Source organism: Lutra lutra, chromosome 15 (genome assembly GCF_902655055.1).
Source record: "Lutra lutra chromosome 15, mLutLut1.2, whole genome shotgun sequence".
Classification (NCBI taxonomy): domain Eukaryota; kingdom Metazoa; phylum Chordata; class Mammalia; order Carnivora; family Mustelidae; genus Lutra; species Lutra lutra.
The window spans coordinates 37,919,152-37,935,856 of NC_062292.1; the positions used below are offsets into that span (position 1 = coordinate 37,919,152).

Consider the following 16,705-nt stretch of genomic DNA (forward strand, 5'->3'; position numbering starts at 1 on the left):
CATTCTTGGGTTGAATCCCTTTTGGGTAGGTAAGTCAAACTAGTGAAAGACCTAGGGGCAGTAACAACTACTTAATGAGTACTTATAAGCTAGGCACTTGTATTTAAGCACCTTTGCTTATTTCATTTAAGTCTAACCTTAGTCCCAGAGATCAGTATTATTACCATTCTTGTTTTATAGACAAAGAGACTGATACTTCGGAGAGGTGAAATAACTTGCTGCCAGGTCACAGAGTTAATCACTGCACAAAGATTCAGATGAAGGCGTGGTTGACTCCATACTGCCTCCTAGCTGTCATCTCCAGTAATACGTGTCCAATTTTTCAAGTAATAAAGTCTTTTGCAGTTCCTATACTAGGGGTTTGGGATATCCACCCCGCCCCTCAATGATTCCCAATACCAAACAAAGTCGTTCACTTTTCAGAAATGTCCTAAAAGCCACTGTTCTTTATGCTAGGACTCTTACTTAAATGTAAGGTGTGCTTAGCGCGGGGAAGTTGGCCGAAAGGAGGGGAATGGGGCTCAGGAGGCAGATCGACGCACCCCACTCCTCGCTGGGTCTGGCAACAGGGATCCGCACGCCGGAGGGGCCCCTCAGAGCAGCTTCGGCTCCATCGGGGAGGTGACAGGGCTCCCTGCGTTCGCACAGCGCCGTGCGGAGCCCCGCGGGCAGCCCCGGCGCGCAGTCGGCGGGACCGGCGGCGCGGGGCTCCCGGCGCGGGGAGGGGCCGGCTCCCGCCCCGCCCCTCTCCTCGGGGATGCCGGGATGTTTACACTCCTGACAGCGGCGGCCGGGGGAGGAGGAGCGGGAGTCGCGGGAGGATGGGCCGCCGCTAGGCTCGCACTCGGGACGCGCCTCGCCGTGCGCAGGGTAGGGGCCCGCGCCTGCAGCGAGCGTCCGCGGGGGCGGCGCGGCGGGAGGTGGCGATCGGCTCCCGGCCTCGCAGCCACAGCCCCCGGCCCAGCGGGCCTTTCCGCGGCGCCGCCTGGCCGAGCCGCCCTCCCGCTCCGGGTCCTTCGCGGGCAGGAGATCAGAAAACTCCCAACTTCCTGGTGAGTGGCTGCCGGGGTCTCGGGCGCCGGGGTTGGGCCGCCCCGGCCGGGTGGGGCAGCCTGCAGGAGCCGGGAGGGGAGGGGGGAGGCCGGGAGGGCGCGGGGCGGCCTCCGGGATCCCCTCGCCGGGGGAGGTGGGGCGGGGCGCGCCGCCCTCGAGCTGGGTGGGGGTTTCGGTCCGGTTCGTTGGCCGTGGCGGGAGCGGGAACTTGGTGCCTGGCGCTGGCTTTGGCGGCCCGAGGCCGCCGTGGGCGCCGCGGTAACTAAGAAACTCCGCGGCCACCGCGGCGGCGGCAACAGGTCTTTGGTTTCAGGACCCGAGGAACTTAGGCGAAGTCCCGCCTCCCACCCCCCGGCTGCTGCTCATTGGCGCCGTCGGTTATTTATCCGTCGCGGATTGGTCAGGTCCAGCTGTCAGGATTCGGCCGCAGCCAGACTTGAGAGGAGTGAAGTTCGCGGAGAGAGTGGGTGGTGGGAGCGGTGCTGCGAAGGGAGAAGCTTCAGTGGCTGGAGAAGTACAGGGAGGACGGCCTAACCTGTCGGAGAATGGGCTTTCTCGGGACCCTGTCGGGATCAGCAAATGTGAGAGATCGCAAGGCAGTAGAGATGGTGATGGTGGCAATGGAAAGTAATTACTTTGAGAATTGAGGCCAAAGTCAGAGAGACGAAGGGGACCCCACAAAAGAAAAACGAGAAGACCACATTGTCTTAGGACAGTGTCAGGAAGCAACACAGCAACCTAGAGGATGGTACAGTAAGATCTGAAGAACTCTTGTTGCCTCTTTCCTGTGTACCGCGGGCCTTGGGAGATGATGTGTCAAACACAGATCGTGCTCTCTCATAGCTGTAGTCCTTATTACGGGTAAATACTAAAAATATACTTACTTTGCAGTAGGTTCTCTCTCATCCTCGAGCAGTTCTGGTGACGGAACTGAAACTCTGAAAACATCACAAAAATGAAGTGATTTTCCTCGACCACTGATCATAAGGACGCTGTTGAAAAAAATCGAATGCGTGTAATTCGTAGAGCGTTGTGTGCCCATCATGACTAGAACCATTGTTTCTAATCCTTACTCCGAAGAGTTTGTAGTTTCCAGAAGTATGCATACGCCGTGTAGGCAAGAGCAGTTGTCTTGTCAGGTTGCTTTCCGGGATAGAGTACAGCATGCACGGGTGGTAAGTCTGTCCTGGGGCTTGAGCTGCTGCGGGTGTGGTCGAAGAGTGGGATAGTATTAGGGACAACCGGACAAAACACTGAAAACGGTGGACAGTTCAACAAGAGATTCAGTTAACCCTGTCATACCTTGTGGCAAGTCTTACTGCGTGGACACCGAGTATTCTTGGCTTTATAGTACTTGGCGAAGGCCAGTGCACTTAAAACAGTGGACAGAAGACTTAAGCAATTATCTCGTTGCCAGAGGAAGGAATCCTCTGCTACCCTCGGGAGATCCAGTCCACAGCTTGCTTCACTTCTAAAGCCGCAGCATCTTTCTGTTTGGTCCTAGACTGGGAGCTTGCTGGGGCGGGGAAGAGAGGTTGGAGCTTTGAAAAATTGCCGCGTGGAGGAGTCAAACGGACTTTGAGAAGAGGGCCCGCAAAATAAAAAGGAGAAGGAACCCCTAGTGTACGCGGGCCGCTTTTTCTGGGGGTGGGGAATCCCAGGACCCTCCGAGAGGAGCGGGCCTGAGATTCTGCTCTGAGCCGGGAGGCCCCGCCCTCTGCAGCACTGACGGCCTCCGCAGCCAATGAGCGGCGAGGACACTGCCGTTCCCTGCTCGGGAGGGCGGGTACTTCCTACCTCGGCCCTGGGCTCGGAGTAGGGAGAGAAAGTTCCTCTTCCAAGGATGTCCGCTGGTTGAGGGACTCTAGTGTGAGGGATGAGAAATAAATGCGTAAAAGTAAAGGGGTGGAGGTTCCAGTTTCTTCTGACCCCTCGTGCACGTCTCGCTTCATAAATGAGCTACATCTTGAACACACTTCTGCGTCTGAAGCTTTATGGTCGTTAAGAAGCGAAGGTGGCCCTCAAATTAAATGTCCAGATGGACTGATGGAGTTTTACTCCGAAATTATCTGTAAATGAAAACCAAAGAATGTCAGAATCTAAATTGTGAAGCTTTTCCACAATACTTGGGAGTCTTGCCACGGTTAAAAATCTTGATCAATTTAAAAAGTAAAGACCGTAACTTGAGTGCAGATTTATTCTATACTTGAAACTATTTCGGTTTATTTATGAAGATCACACCTGTAGCACCTTCCAGTCCCTTTCCCACTTACACATTTTCTTGGCTGGACAATTTCAAGAGCTCTTTTCCAGCCCAATAAAACAGCACTTACTCCAAGAATGAGGAAAGCACATCTGGTGTGATGGCAACATACTGGTGGAGGAGGGGAGACTTAAGGCCAGTATAATAACATAACCCAAATCATAAAAATCAAAATTGTCGTTTCAAATGACCAGAAGTGCAGTTTTAGTTTGTGTAAGTATTTAACCTCATACTTCCCTCCCCTTTGTCTTCCTGGTGGTTACAATTGACAGTTTTCGGCTCTGATTTATCACCATGACTTAGGTATTCTTTTTTTCTCATCTATTGTGCCTTTACTGAAATGTAGATTTCTTTTTTTCACTTAAAGATGTGGTCTGAGATAACATTAGAGAGTTTACTGAGTTTCTGGAACCAAACTCTCTCATGTTTTAAAATGTATCTTTGTAATGTTACAAATGTAGCCACATTGGGGTATCTGGACAGGAGAGAATAGTGATTACTTAAATGCAATTTTGGAAAAGAAGTTGCTTAATTAGATAATAAGTTGCAAAATTCCTTTCAGGTTTTGTTTCCTTTGATCTTCTTTTTTTTTTTAATGGACTTTGGTATTTAAAAAATTTGCAATGTAGCTGCAGTTGCACAAAGCTGCACTTTGTCCACATTCCTGGTTTCCTTCAATTAAAATATTGTCCCTTCAGATATTTGCTCTAGTTAGTACAGCATGCATAAAACATGGCCGTATACTTAGTATAATACTTGAGGGTGTCTTGGAAATGACACATATAGTTATTGTTTGCTCCGAATTGCTTTATCAACAATTTATTGACAGTTCCATAAATATATAGCTAGATGTTTTAAGAAGTTTTTTTTTTCATACTTTTGATTGTTTCAGTTTACTTCCTCCTCCCCTCATTTTTGAAGGGACTATTGGTGAGTAACATTTAGTTATATGACTGTAATGAAATATATTTATTTGCAGGATATAATGGCCACTTAGAATATTTAAATATATGTAAAATTAATGTAGAATGATTCACTCTTAGATTTATAAAACTTCTAAACTGCTGATTCCTCTTTTGGTGACTAATAGTTTGATTATCTCTGTATGATACATTATAGGTCTATATAAAATATTTTTTTCATTTTGATGAAAACACTGAACAAACCTATTTCATGGTTTTTAGTGAGCGGTGGGAATGAGAAGGACTGATGATCATGAAGTATTTCTTAATTTTCTTGTGCAGGAAAGCTTTCTTAAACTTTTGTCAAAATAACTGCTCTGCCATACTGTTTATATAATGTGCTTACAACGAGCTGTTTTGTATTAGCTATCCAAAGTGTTAATCAAAACAGTGTATAAATGAATGAAACTTATTTAATGGGTCTGTAAAAATTTAGAAATACATGTTTTCTGTTACTTCATGGAAGTAGACCTCTTTCTGTAAACCTTGCCATTGGTCTTCTGTTGATAATCAGTGTAAGTAATTAAAGGTAACTTTTCTATTCCAGGCTGCTTTTGTATAGAACAGGAGTTTGTAAACTTTCTAAAGGGCCAGCTAGTAAATAATTCTGGCTTTGTGAGCCATGTGGTCTCTGTCATTATAGTCATGGCCAGTACCTGAACAGTTGGTCATGGCTGTGTTCCAATAAGGCTTTATTTATACAAATAGGTTGGAGGGCCACCCCAGCTCTAGAATATAATACCAAAGATCTAAATATGATTTTTGGGCCATTGATACTTGACTTGATGTGGATTTTCCACAGCAGTATTTATAGCTTTTATTTTTTTATTTTTTTAAATTTTATTTCTTATAAACATATAATATATTTTTATCCCCAGGGATACAGGTCTGTGAATCACCAGGTTTACACAGTTCACAGCACTCACCATGGCACATACCCTCCCCAATGTCCATAACCCCATTCCCCCTCTCCCAACCCCCTCCCCCCACCAACCCTCAGTTTGTTTTGTGAGATTAAGAGTCACTTATGGTTTGTCTCCCTCCCAATCCCATCTTGTTTCATTTACTCTTCTCCTACCCCCTTAACCCCCCATGTTGCATCTCCTCTCCCTCATATCAGGGAGATCATATGATAGTTGTCTTTCTCCGATTGACTTATTTCGTTAAGCATGATACCCTCTAGTTCCATCCACGTCGTCGCAAATGGCAAGATTTCATTTCTTTTGATGGCTGCATAGTATTCCATTGTGTATATATACCACATCTTCTTTATCCATTCATCTGTTGATGGACATCTAGGTTCTTTCCATAGTTTGGCTATTGTAGACATTGCTGCTATAAACATTCGGGTGCACGTGCCCCTTCGGATCACTACGTTTGTATCTTTAGGGTAAATACCCAGCAGTGCAATTGCTGGGTCATAGGGTAGTTCTATTTTCAACATTTTGAGGAACCTCCATGCTGTTTTCCAGAGTAGTCGCACCAGCTTGCATTCCCACCAACAGTGTAGGAGGGTTCCCCTTTCTCCGCATCCTCGCCAGCATCTGTCATTTCCTGACTTGTTAATTTTAGCCATTCTGACTAGTGTGAGGTGATATCTCATGGTGGTTTTGATTTGTATTTCCCTGATGCCAAGTGATGTGGAGCACTTTTTCATGTGTCTGTTGGCCATCTGGATGTCTTCTTTGCAGAAATGTCTGTTCATGTCTTCTGCCCATTTCTTGATTGGATTATTTGTTCTTTGGGTGTTGAGTTTGCTAAGTTCTTTATAGGTTTTGGACACTAGCCCTTTATCTGATATGTCATTTGCAAATATCTTCTCCCATTCTGTCAGTTGTCTTTTGGTTTTGTTAACTGTTTATAGCCTTTTTTGTTTCTTGAATTCAAAACCCTGAGATCAAGACCTGAGCTGAGATCAAGAGTTGGAGGCTTAACCAGCCAAGGAAACTGGTACCTATGGCCTTTTTTGGTTTTAGACATTTTTGACAATCTCTTGATCTTTCCCAATCCCCTCAGAATAATGCCCACTTAATCATACCCCAGTTTTCATATCAGAGGCTTTGTAAGTATATGAACCTCTTCTAGATTTATCTACCTTTTCAGGGTTTTCTACCATTCTTTGCTCCTTGGGGATTCCACACCCATCCTGTGACATTGAATGACTATGTAACTATCCAGCTTCTTCCTTACTAAACCAAGATGAAATCTGATGTCATATATTTAATCTTTGCTTGATTGACAGATAATACTAATATAAATGTATTTTAGTGTGTTTCTTTAACTCATAGTTTTCATTTTAAATCTATTGGAATGACCACCTTTGTTGCTTTTAGAAGGAGTTTCTGGCATGAGCGAGAGAGTAGGCAGACTTTTTTTTTTTTTCTTTAATGAAAAAATTGACTTAGTCTTTTATAAAAGACTTTTCCCCCCAGTTTAAAAAAAAGAAATACTGGAAAGGGCCTGTTTGTGGGAGGGCCAGCAGTCAGGGTGTGGGTAGCCTGGGGATATGTGGGTACCTCCTCCCTTTGTTTGAAGAATTGGCTGTAGGCTGACCTGGGTGCAGCTACTGAGAAGCCTGAGAATAGAATGGAAAATGCAGCAGCTTTGACATCACTCCGTAGAGTTTCCTAGCCCTAGCCAGGAGTGGGTTCTGGGTGTGCCAGAATTTTCCTCTCTCAGCGGTCAGGTAGCGCCCAGGGCATTCAGAGCTACCAGGCTAGTTGCCGCCAGCTACAGTGAACCTCTTTATCAGAACCTGTGCACAAGTATCATTTTCTGTTTTTACCATGAAAAACACTAAGCCCAGGTTTGTCTCCTTAGTTGAGTTACTTGATTTGTTGGGACTATAGTTTTCTCAGCTCAGGTAAGATTGCTTTGAGGAATAAATGAAAACATCTTTGTAAAAATAGGATAGTAGGCTCTAAGTGTTAGTTTCATTTCACCTCTTTCTGTTTTTAGATGTTCCGCAGTAGGAAACGCATCTGCTGTTCTCAGTTTTTCTGATGGCAGGCTCAGTTGCCCAGCCTGGGCACAGCTTCCCATTCTGCCTGGACCCAGCTTTATCTCATCAGGCTCCTACCTAGCTCTCATGCCATCTCTACTTTCTTTGCTTGAATTCTTCTTCCTCTTTACCTTGTGATTTCCATATTCATAATTAAGTGGTTCCCATGTTTGAGTTCATGTTTTTATGTTTTTTGGAGTATGGGAAGAAGGCATTAATTCTTGGTTCCTCACGCAGGAAAAAGCACAAGAGGCTTGGCGGGGCCTTATATTTTGGACAGTAAAAAATGGGAGTTGCAAAAAAGATCCTTAAGTACTGATTAAAAATGGTAAAACTAAGGATATTCTTTCTAGTAGTCTTATAATTTGGCTTTTTAAAAAATCTTTAGAATGTTATCCTCATATTCTCATATATACCTGGCAGATCCATGTAATTTTTGTTGTGGTTTTAACCATAATGAAGCCACATATCCTCTATTACATTATGATTGGGAAAATTGCGTAGATAGGTTTAGAAAAGTTATTGTACTTCTAAAAGGTAAGGAATGCATATCTTCCATTGCCTTATATCTAACAGGTGGACCATATAGTAAAATAATTTGATATGATTATACTGTCAAAAAGACACCCAGACCTGGAAAGTAGGTAATATTTTTAGGCAAATGGCATGACCTTATCCAAACAATTTATTTCCAGGCATGGTTTGTTACTTAACAAATACAAGTAAATTGAAAGATAGACAGGAAGAATGCTTATTGATGGCTTTAATTTATGGGAAAAAAACTGATGTTTATTCTCAGTTTCTTATGGCGGCCTACAAATTAACTTCTTTTGTTTATAGTCTTTGGTGTTAGAACACACTAAGAGTAGTGTAGTGGCAGGGAATGTATTCAGTAAAAACTGGCATTTTTTAACATCTTCAACATATATCTAAAATAAAGTTTTAATATAGTTTATACATTTGATAAGTATTTTCGTTGTCGAATGGCATATTGTTTTCAACTCTGCTTTATCATTTTATGACCTTGAGTGTTTAAAATATGAGCTGCTGATAAAGAGTTGTATTTGATTAAACAGTTCTCTTGTTCCATAATCATTCTCTTTGTTTTTGTAAAGGAACTTACTGCACTGTATTTAATAGTATTTGATGGTTGTGGGGCACGGGGTACTTTGATTCAGCAAAGTTTCCCAATACCAGGCCACCAAGGGAGTTGCTGCCTCATTCTGCCTCATTCTGCCTCATTCTTAAATCGGCCAGTGTGAGAGTACACGGTCTCTATCCTAATGAAGACACATCCACGATAAGGAAGATGCTGCTGTTTTGGCATCTCTAGAGCCATACTCTGCCTGCCGTGGTCCAGGAAATGGATGCTCTGGGCACTGGCTCTTAACACCTGTATTAGTTCCCTAGGGCTGCCCCTCAAAGTACCACAAATTGAGTGGCGTAATGCAACATAATTTTACTCTTTCATAGTTCCAAAGACCAGAAATTAGAAATCAAGATGTACACACAGCCATGCCGTCTTTGAAGGCTCCAGGGAGAATGTATTCCATGCTCTCTCTTAGCTTCTGGTGTTGGTAGCATTCCTTGATGCTCCTTGGCTTTAGATATTTGTCACTTCCGTCTCTGCTTCTGTCACATGGCATTCTTCCTACGTGTCTCTGCTCTTTTAAGGTCAGCAGTCACTCTTGCACTTTAAGTTTAACAAGCTAAATCGATACTTTTTTTTCCAGATTCTTCAGCATACAGATTACAGATTTCTGATCTTTTTGTTCTGAACAGAGTATTTTAGGATTGTGCAGAAATTATACCCAAGAGATAAAGGTGCCTAGGTTATAATGTACATATGTAATCTGCACTTAGTACTCTTTTTAAAAAAGATTTTATTCATTTATTTTAGAGAGAGAGTGCGCACGTGCACATGAGTGGGGGGAGGGGCAGAGGGAAAAGGAGAGACTCTCAAGTAGACTCCCCGCTGAATGCAGAGCCTGATGTGCGGCTGGATGCAGGGCTCCATCTCATAACCTTGAGATCATGACCTGAGTCAAAATCAAGAGTCGGCAGCTCAACCAACTGAACCTCGCAGATGCCCCTGCAGTTGGTAGCCTGTTGCTACCACAAAACAGCTGTTCCAAACTCAAGTTTTCCATTTACCATTATCATCTTATAGTTTCCTTTAGGAGACCCAAGTGTATGATTCACTAAATCAGTTATTTTCAGAACTGAAAGGAAACTTTTAAATTATCTAAACTGACCTTTTCATTTATTGTGAGAATAAACGAAAACCCAAGGATGTAAACTTGCTAACCCACACTCTGCTAGATTCCGTAACAGTCAATATTGCCTTGTGTTACCTTTGTAATGTTTTTGATAGTAGGCACAGTGATTTCTTTTTTCCCCCACTTCTCCTGAATTAGCAGAATCTTGCTCTGTTCATGGTACTTGCTCGATAGAGACTTGCTGGTGGAGTGATGGCAGTGTATCTCCGATTGTCTACATCAGGGCCTTGATTTAAGTTGCAAGTGTTAGAGTACCTGATCGCACAGGGGTGAAGTATTTCTTTTCCCTCTAAAATGAGGAACAGTAGGGTGTGTGTTGCTGTAGCCTCACTATTTAATAGGATCCAAGTGGGACAAGAAATTTACCACTATGGAGGTCAGGCCCAGGAAGGAACGTTTAGTTAGAGGCAGTTCATAGGATACTAACGGCTAGAAAGTTCATGAGTGGTTGTATGGTCAATATTTCATAAGTACATACTTCATTATATTAGACACCCTGACTCATAAGAGCCAGCCTTCATGTTGCTTGTCATTTTGGTATATTGAAAATAATTTATGTGCCCCCACTGCTTCTTGTATATATGCCTGAAATGTTCTGCACTGCCACTGACCAGTTTCTCCCTCTAATATCTTCTCTTCTTGCTGTGATTCAGAGATCGTGATTGGCTCTGTCTCCTTTACTTTATAGCCATAACCATCTCTTGGTTCTCCATTTGTTTATATGTTCCCTGTTCCAGTTAAAATTGTGCTTTACAAAGCAGAATGATTAGAGATTAATCAAATGAATCCTAAAGGATTTATTCATGATTCCTTGGAAGAGTGATATCTGTTTATACATTGAAGATGATTTACAAAATTTGTACAGATGTTCAAGAATATAAGGGTGACTTTTTTTGCTAACACCAAGATAAGTTGTATTTTCAAAGGATTTGTCCTATTATTGTGCTGCTCAAAATGCAAAATGTGGTCCTCAAAATGTCTGTATTAGAGATTCTGATTTAATAAGTATGAGCATTGGCATTTAAAAACAAGTACCCTGGGGGTGCCTGGCTGGATAGTCTGTAGAGCATGTGACCCTTGCTTTCAGGGTTGTCAGTTTGAGCCCCATGTTGGGTATGGAGATTGCTTAAAAATAAAATCTTTAAAAAAATAAAATGTAAACAACTGAGATGATTTTTACAATAAATACAGATTTGGAAAGCCACTGGTCTGTGATGGGAACCCATATTGAAATAAGTACTGAAGGTGATTCTAATGTAGGTGTTCCTCAGGACACACTAAGAAATGCCATGTGGTCTTTTAAAAAAATATTTTTTAATTAAAAAAAAATTGAGGAGAGCACGTGTTGGGATGAGCACTGGGTGTTATATACAACTCCAGCAAAAACTTATGATTATATGCTGGCTAACTGAACATAATAAAAAAATATTTATTTGTAATGAGAGCCCATTCCTACTGCCAGCATTTCTGGCCTGGGGTGTGCAGCCCTTTGGAGCAGTTTATATCTAATAATTAGACTCTTCTAGCATGTGTAACTTGTGTCTCAGCTCAAACAAGGGATAGGTGTTATTGAAATGATGGTTATAAATCAATGAAAATCAGTTAGATAAAGTATAAATATTTTATAAACAACAATTGAAGTAATAACAAACGAGAAAATTCCACTTCAAACAAGTAAAAGAAAATAATACTTTGTATTAGTTTTTGTTCTATCCCAACAAATGGTCCCTTGTTAATGTACTGCTTATAGTGCATGCTGTTCTCACCATTTTTGGCATTTCTACAGTATTTCTCTCAGCTAGGTGTGAAAGCTTACCACTTCCTTACCTCTGAGATGGTTTGCTTTTTGCTTAAGGCTAACAGCCCTTTGCCTGCACCTAGAGAGTTTGCCTCTAGTCACCATTACCTTGCTTCTACCTATAGTTCTCAAATTTGTTTCTGGGCTTGGCTGCACCAAGCTTTTATGTCTTGCGTATCTGGCCATGTTGGAAAGTATTCAAGAACATCATGATGAGTAACCTGTTCCTTTTTCCATGACTGCCTTATTTCCACTGATAACAAGTGTCTGGTACTTGAGTCGCTTCTAACTTCCCTCCTTGTCATTAGATACAGATCTCTGCATGCAAGTTGTGTTCTTTATTCAAGAAAGCCTCCTTGGTCATTCATTCATTCATTCATTCATTCAAATTCATTCATTCATTCAAATGCTTGGTCATTTAAAAATTACTTTCTATTGGTGTTTTTTTTTTTTTAAGATTTTATTTATTTATTTGACAGAGAGAGATCACAAGTAGATGGAGAGGAAGGCAGAGAGAGAGAGAGAGAGGGAAGCAGGCTTCTTGCTGAGCAGAGAGCCCGATGTGGGACTCGATCCCAGGACCCTGAGATCATGACCTGAGCCGAAGGCAGCGGCTTAACCCACTGAGCCACCCAGGCGCCCCTCTATTGGTGTTTTTTAACATGTTTTTCTTAATTTGGAGTTCATCAAATCAGTCCAGACCCTTGTTGTTTTTGACCCCATTTCTACTCCCATCTTTTTTCACATAATAAGAGGCAGCTTGATAAAGAAGGTATTGAAGTCCTGGATTAAGTTCAGTTCATTTTTATATCTTTTCAAATGCCAAGCACAGAGTCCAGCTCTTAGTGTGAACTAAATTAATATTTATAGTACTCAGTTTAGGAGTTGAGTGTCTAGCCTAGGGGAGAGCATTGGTAATGTGATGAGTAATTCAGATAATAAAATGGAGCCTGGACTGTAATGATGCCATGAGGATGTTGACGTAGTATATATTGGGACCCTTGTCCCAGTATATAGTCCCTGATAAGGTAGTGCTACTACCATTCCTAGGCCTTTTTGGTTCATGTGTTGTGTTGTCATCTCTTGAATGTCAGTATTTCCACAGTAGGACATGAATGCCCATTTTTCTTTCTTTCTTTTTTTTTTTTTTGTGAACGTTGTGGGGGTATTTGCATATGTTTTTCAGAAGATGATCCAGTGGGTTGGACAGGGTTGAATGTTAAGCTTAGTTTCACAATGAGGTGAGGTTTCTCTGAAGTTGGACGATTTACATGCCTGCAAGCCGAGGGACAGACCATTTGATCTCTGGGCATCTCCAGCATTTGTAAGATGAATGATTCTGTGATTCTCTTCACTTTATTTGTTCTTTAATGTTCTCCCCATTTTCCTACTGGGTTGCAGCAATTCATGGGCTGAAGAAGGAGAAATTTGGGGGTTGTTGGTAGGTAGCTGGGAGTGAGTAATGAAAAAAAAATAATCTAAACAAAGATCTAGCTTTATGCTTTTAAAAATATTTCAGTTTTTATTAATCACAGAATATGGGAGCACAGGAATGACCACACACTGCATCCTGTTGCCTGGCTCTACATTAGAACCTCTGCTTTCAGCCTGACCCTGACCTATCTTTCTAGATTCACTTCTTTATACTCTTCTATATTTTAGTCATGTTTGACCATTTTTTTTTTAAGTTAAATTTTATACCCTTTATACCCTTTCTGGCTTCACTACTTTATGCATTTCTCACTCCTTTTAATGCCTATTTTCTGTGCTTTAGCTATTCAATCTCGCTATATTAATATAATCTTCATCCTTTAAGGCTTTTCCCTAGTATAGGGAATATAAAGACATCCTTCTGCTTCTTTGGGCCTTTAGTACCTATTGACTCTCCCTGTAGTTACTTGTCTTAGCTTCCTTCCTGGAAAATAAGCTTCTGGAAGGTATGAATCATGTCCTGTACATACTTGAGTTTCTTACAGGGCCTGGGACCATCTTTGTCAGAACTAGCCATTCAGGGGATGACAGGTGATTGCCTCCCAGTGATGATATGGGACAGAAGGTCTGGGCAGATCCTAGAGTGAAAGAATGTCCAGAACAATTGAGCAGTTGGTTTCAGGGAAGTCTGTGACGATGGCCAGCTGCATGTCTCTGCAGGGCCCATAGGGCATAGTATGAGGAACATCTTACCGTGTGATAGAGAAAGATTGATCAGTAAGTAATAAGTGTCGGGATATTCAGAGATCTAGTTTGAGAATCTGATTTTGGTATCTGAATTTTGAATTTAAGTTCTGGAAGATCTCAGAATAGGATGACATGGGAACCAGGACTAGGATAAATGGGTAGACATGAAGTTGGTAGAAACGAGAAGAGTTATGGAGTCAAGACGGGTAAGTTTAGCAGGTAGGTACAAGTTAGAGACCGGGGCAACAGGGAACAAATTGAAATTAGGACATGAGGTTAAAACAGGACGAACAGTCAGATTAATTTGATTTGAGCCTGATTTATTAAACCGTATATTACATATCCTTACAGCTCTCTTCCTTAGAGGCAAGCCCATTCCTAGTTCAAGTTCAGCAGCCAGGCGACCTCTCTCTGCCAAAAAAAATGCTGACCATGTTGTGTTCACCAAATGAATCCCGTTTTGATGTTCTGACAGTCCCCTCATGAGGAAAACATTGAACTGAGTTAAATAAAGAAGTAACTAGGTTACTACTGGAAATTAGTCCCCTCTTAAGTATAACTACTAATTGGGAATTGATGAAGGTTATCCTTTGATTTGTGGCCATCAAATGCTGATCTAGAGAAAAAGGTGGTTCCACTTCAAATAGATATATTTTATTTAGTATATATTCGTTGCTTTCATTGCTGGAAGTTTAAAAAAACAATCATAATGTCAGTAATTATTTTAAAAACATTTAAGGTACTTAGAAAAGGCCTGTGTCAGGTGGACCAAAGATACAGTGTATATTCATGAATTAATGGACAAGCACATAGTAAATGAATGTAGAAAAGATACCCAGATATTGCATTATGAAAGGCCCCACATACAATACTAAGAAGATTGGCCCCCTTCCTCTCCTTTAATATGATTGTAAAGAGTTATTTGTACCTTTATGTTTTCAAATTTTGATTGTAATAGCAATGAAAGCTATAGTGCTTTGATATCTTTTCACTGGTTTTTAGGTGATCATGTATCAGGAACTAGTGTCAGAATTGAATCAAGATTATTATAAAGGCAGCCATGAGGTAGATTTGTTAAAAAAATCTCTTAAGAAAATGTGTTAAGGGATATATGAAAAAATTAAGTTTAGACTGGAAAGTCCGGGCTTTGGTGATAGTACAGTATGCTTTAAGTTTACCAAGAAAAAGTGTTATTTTGTTTTTTATAAACAAAATATAAATAAAAATACAGTAGGCTCTGTTTTTTACAAACAGAGCCTACTGTAGTTTCTGCTTTCTTTTTTCCCCCTTTTGAAATTTAATATTGGGTTAGATTTATTTATGTGCTTATGTCCTTATTCAATCTGTGTATGGCTTTTTTTTTAATTTATTTTTTAATTTTTTTGAAGAACCACCCTCAATACCTTCTACCCACTTAAAGTTTTTTGTTATTGTTGTTTTGTTTTGTTTATTATTTTTTGTTTTTTCCTTGCTTAACATCCTTCACTTACTATCTTTGGAATAATTTCTAATCCCTTCGACTCTTAAAAATATGATTTGGGGGGCACCTGGGTGGCTCAGTGGGTTAAAGCCTCTGCCTTCGGCTCAGGTCAAGATCCCAGGGTCCTGGGATCGAGCCCCGCATCAGGCTCTCTGCTCAGCAGGGAGTCTGCTTCCCTTCCTCTCTCTCTGCCTGCCTCTCTGCCTACTTGTGATCTCTGTCTGTCAAATAAATAAATAAAAAAAATCTTTAAAAAAAAATCTTAAAAAAAAAATATGATTTGGGCCCTTGGCTCTTGGCCTCTGTTGCGTCAGACCCTCCTGTCTTACTGCGTTACTTGTGGTTCCTTCCTTGCTCCCTGCTTTAGTCAGGAATGTCCTGCCTCTTTTCTGCCTGGTTAGCTCCCACGCATTCTTGAGAACTCACTTCCCGTGTCTCCTTTGCAAAGCCTTGCTGACCTGACAGCCTGCTTAGGCACCTCTCTTGCCAATTTTTGTAGCAGTTCCCTGGGATGGTGTCTGTCAGAATACTTGCTTCCTTATGCTCTAAAAGTCCTTTCTTCTGTCTCTCCTGGGAATAACTTGAGGGATCCAAACTGCCTGAATCCTTTTTGTATTCCCAGCAGCTGTAATAGACGTGTCAGTTGTGCTCAAAAGTGGACCTACTGAATGGGTTGGAGTAGTTAAGAGAGAGGAGGAGTCTAGGAGGGCCCACAGTTTGGGCAGGGGGCCTGAAGTACTAGCACCTTTTTCTCCCTACCCCACTTACCCCCACCTTTGAGTAACTGTGGCTTTAACTGAAAAAGGATGAAATAAAACAATTAGCAACTTCACCTAGGACATTTTATTTATGCTGTGTTATTTGTTGCCTCATTGAGGGTACTGCTTTATATAGATGGCTCTCACGAAGTGTGGAAAGGTATAGTCTTCCATTTTTATTGGCATATTTTCTAATTCTTTTGCAATTTTGACTTTCTTCATAATCTTTTATAAGCAGTAAGTAGTATGATCAAACTTTGTCCCGGTATGGTTTTAGAAGCCTTCTCATGTATTCTACAAAATGTGTTTGCAGCTGGCCTTTGCATGTCATTTTAGTGTTAAGATAACCATATAGGTCTTCCCATGCAGAGTACCTACAAATCAAATGGCTATCAAATGGTATATACATTTCTTCTTGTTGGCTAGAGAAAGTGAGAGCTGAAGTACTCTAAGATACAAGGGAATACAGTTTGCTTTAGTCATAGGTAAAGTTGTCATAGTGCCTAATGCTGATGAAGAACAAAAAAGAAATCTTAACTGGATCAGCTTAAAATTCAGAGTCCTGTTGTTTAAGCAGAGAGTAGAGAATAATGTGTTCAGTTCTCATTGACTCTACATTCATCAAAACTAGCCAAGAGTGGTGGGAGGAGGAGGCCTCTCATGTCGAGTTTGGGCTGTTTGTGGGATATACAAGTGACCCTATCTAGGCAATTGGTTATATGGAGCTGGAGCTCAACAGTGAAGTCTTGCCTGGTGTAGAGCTCTGGTGTCATCAGTAGAGAGGGGCAATGGATTATGTGGGGTAGCAGGGAAGTCTGTTTAGAGAAGGTGTGTCAAAAGTCCTGTTCTTCCTTGCTCACTTAAAAGAAGATAAATAAATACTCAATAAAATACTGAGAGAAACTAAAAGTTAACTCATGTATTGCTGTCTGA

The 16,705-nt window shown here is 41.6% G+C and overlaps 1 protein-coding gene across 1 annotated transcript in view; it reads left to right on the forward strand.

The window, feature by feature from the left end:
* The first annotated feature begins 758 nt into the window (after positions 1-758).
* The window catches only part of NEK7 (NIMA related kinase 7), a 151,530-nt gene continuing 135,583 nt past the window's right edge, over positions 759-16,705 (forward strand). The window contains 1 exon segment of the mRNA XM_047704142.1: positions 759-1,052. The gene's annotated coding sequence lies outside the window, so the exon portion shown is untranslated.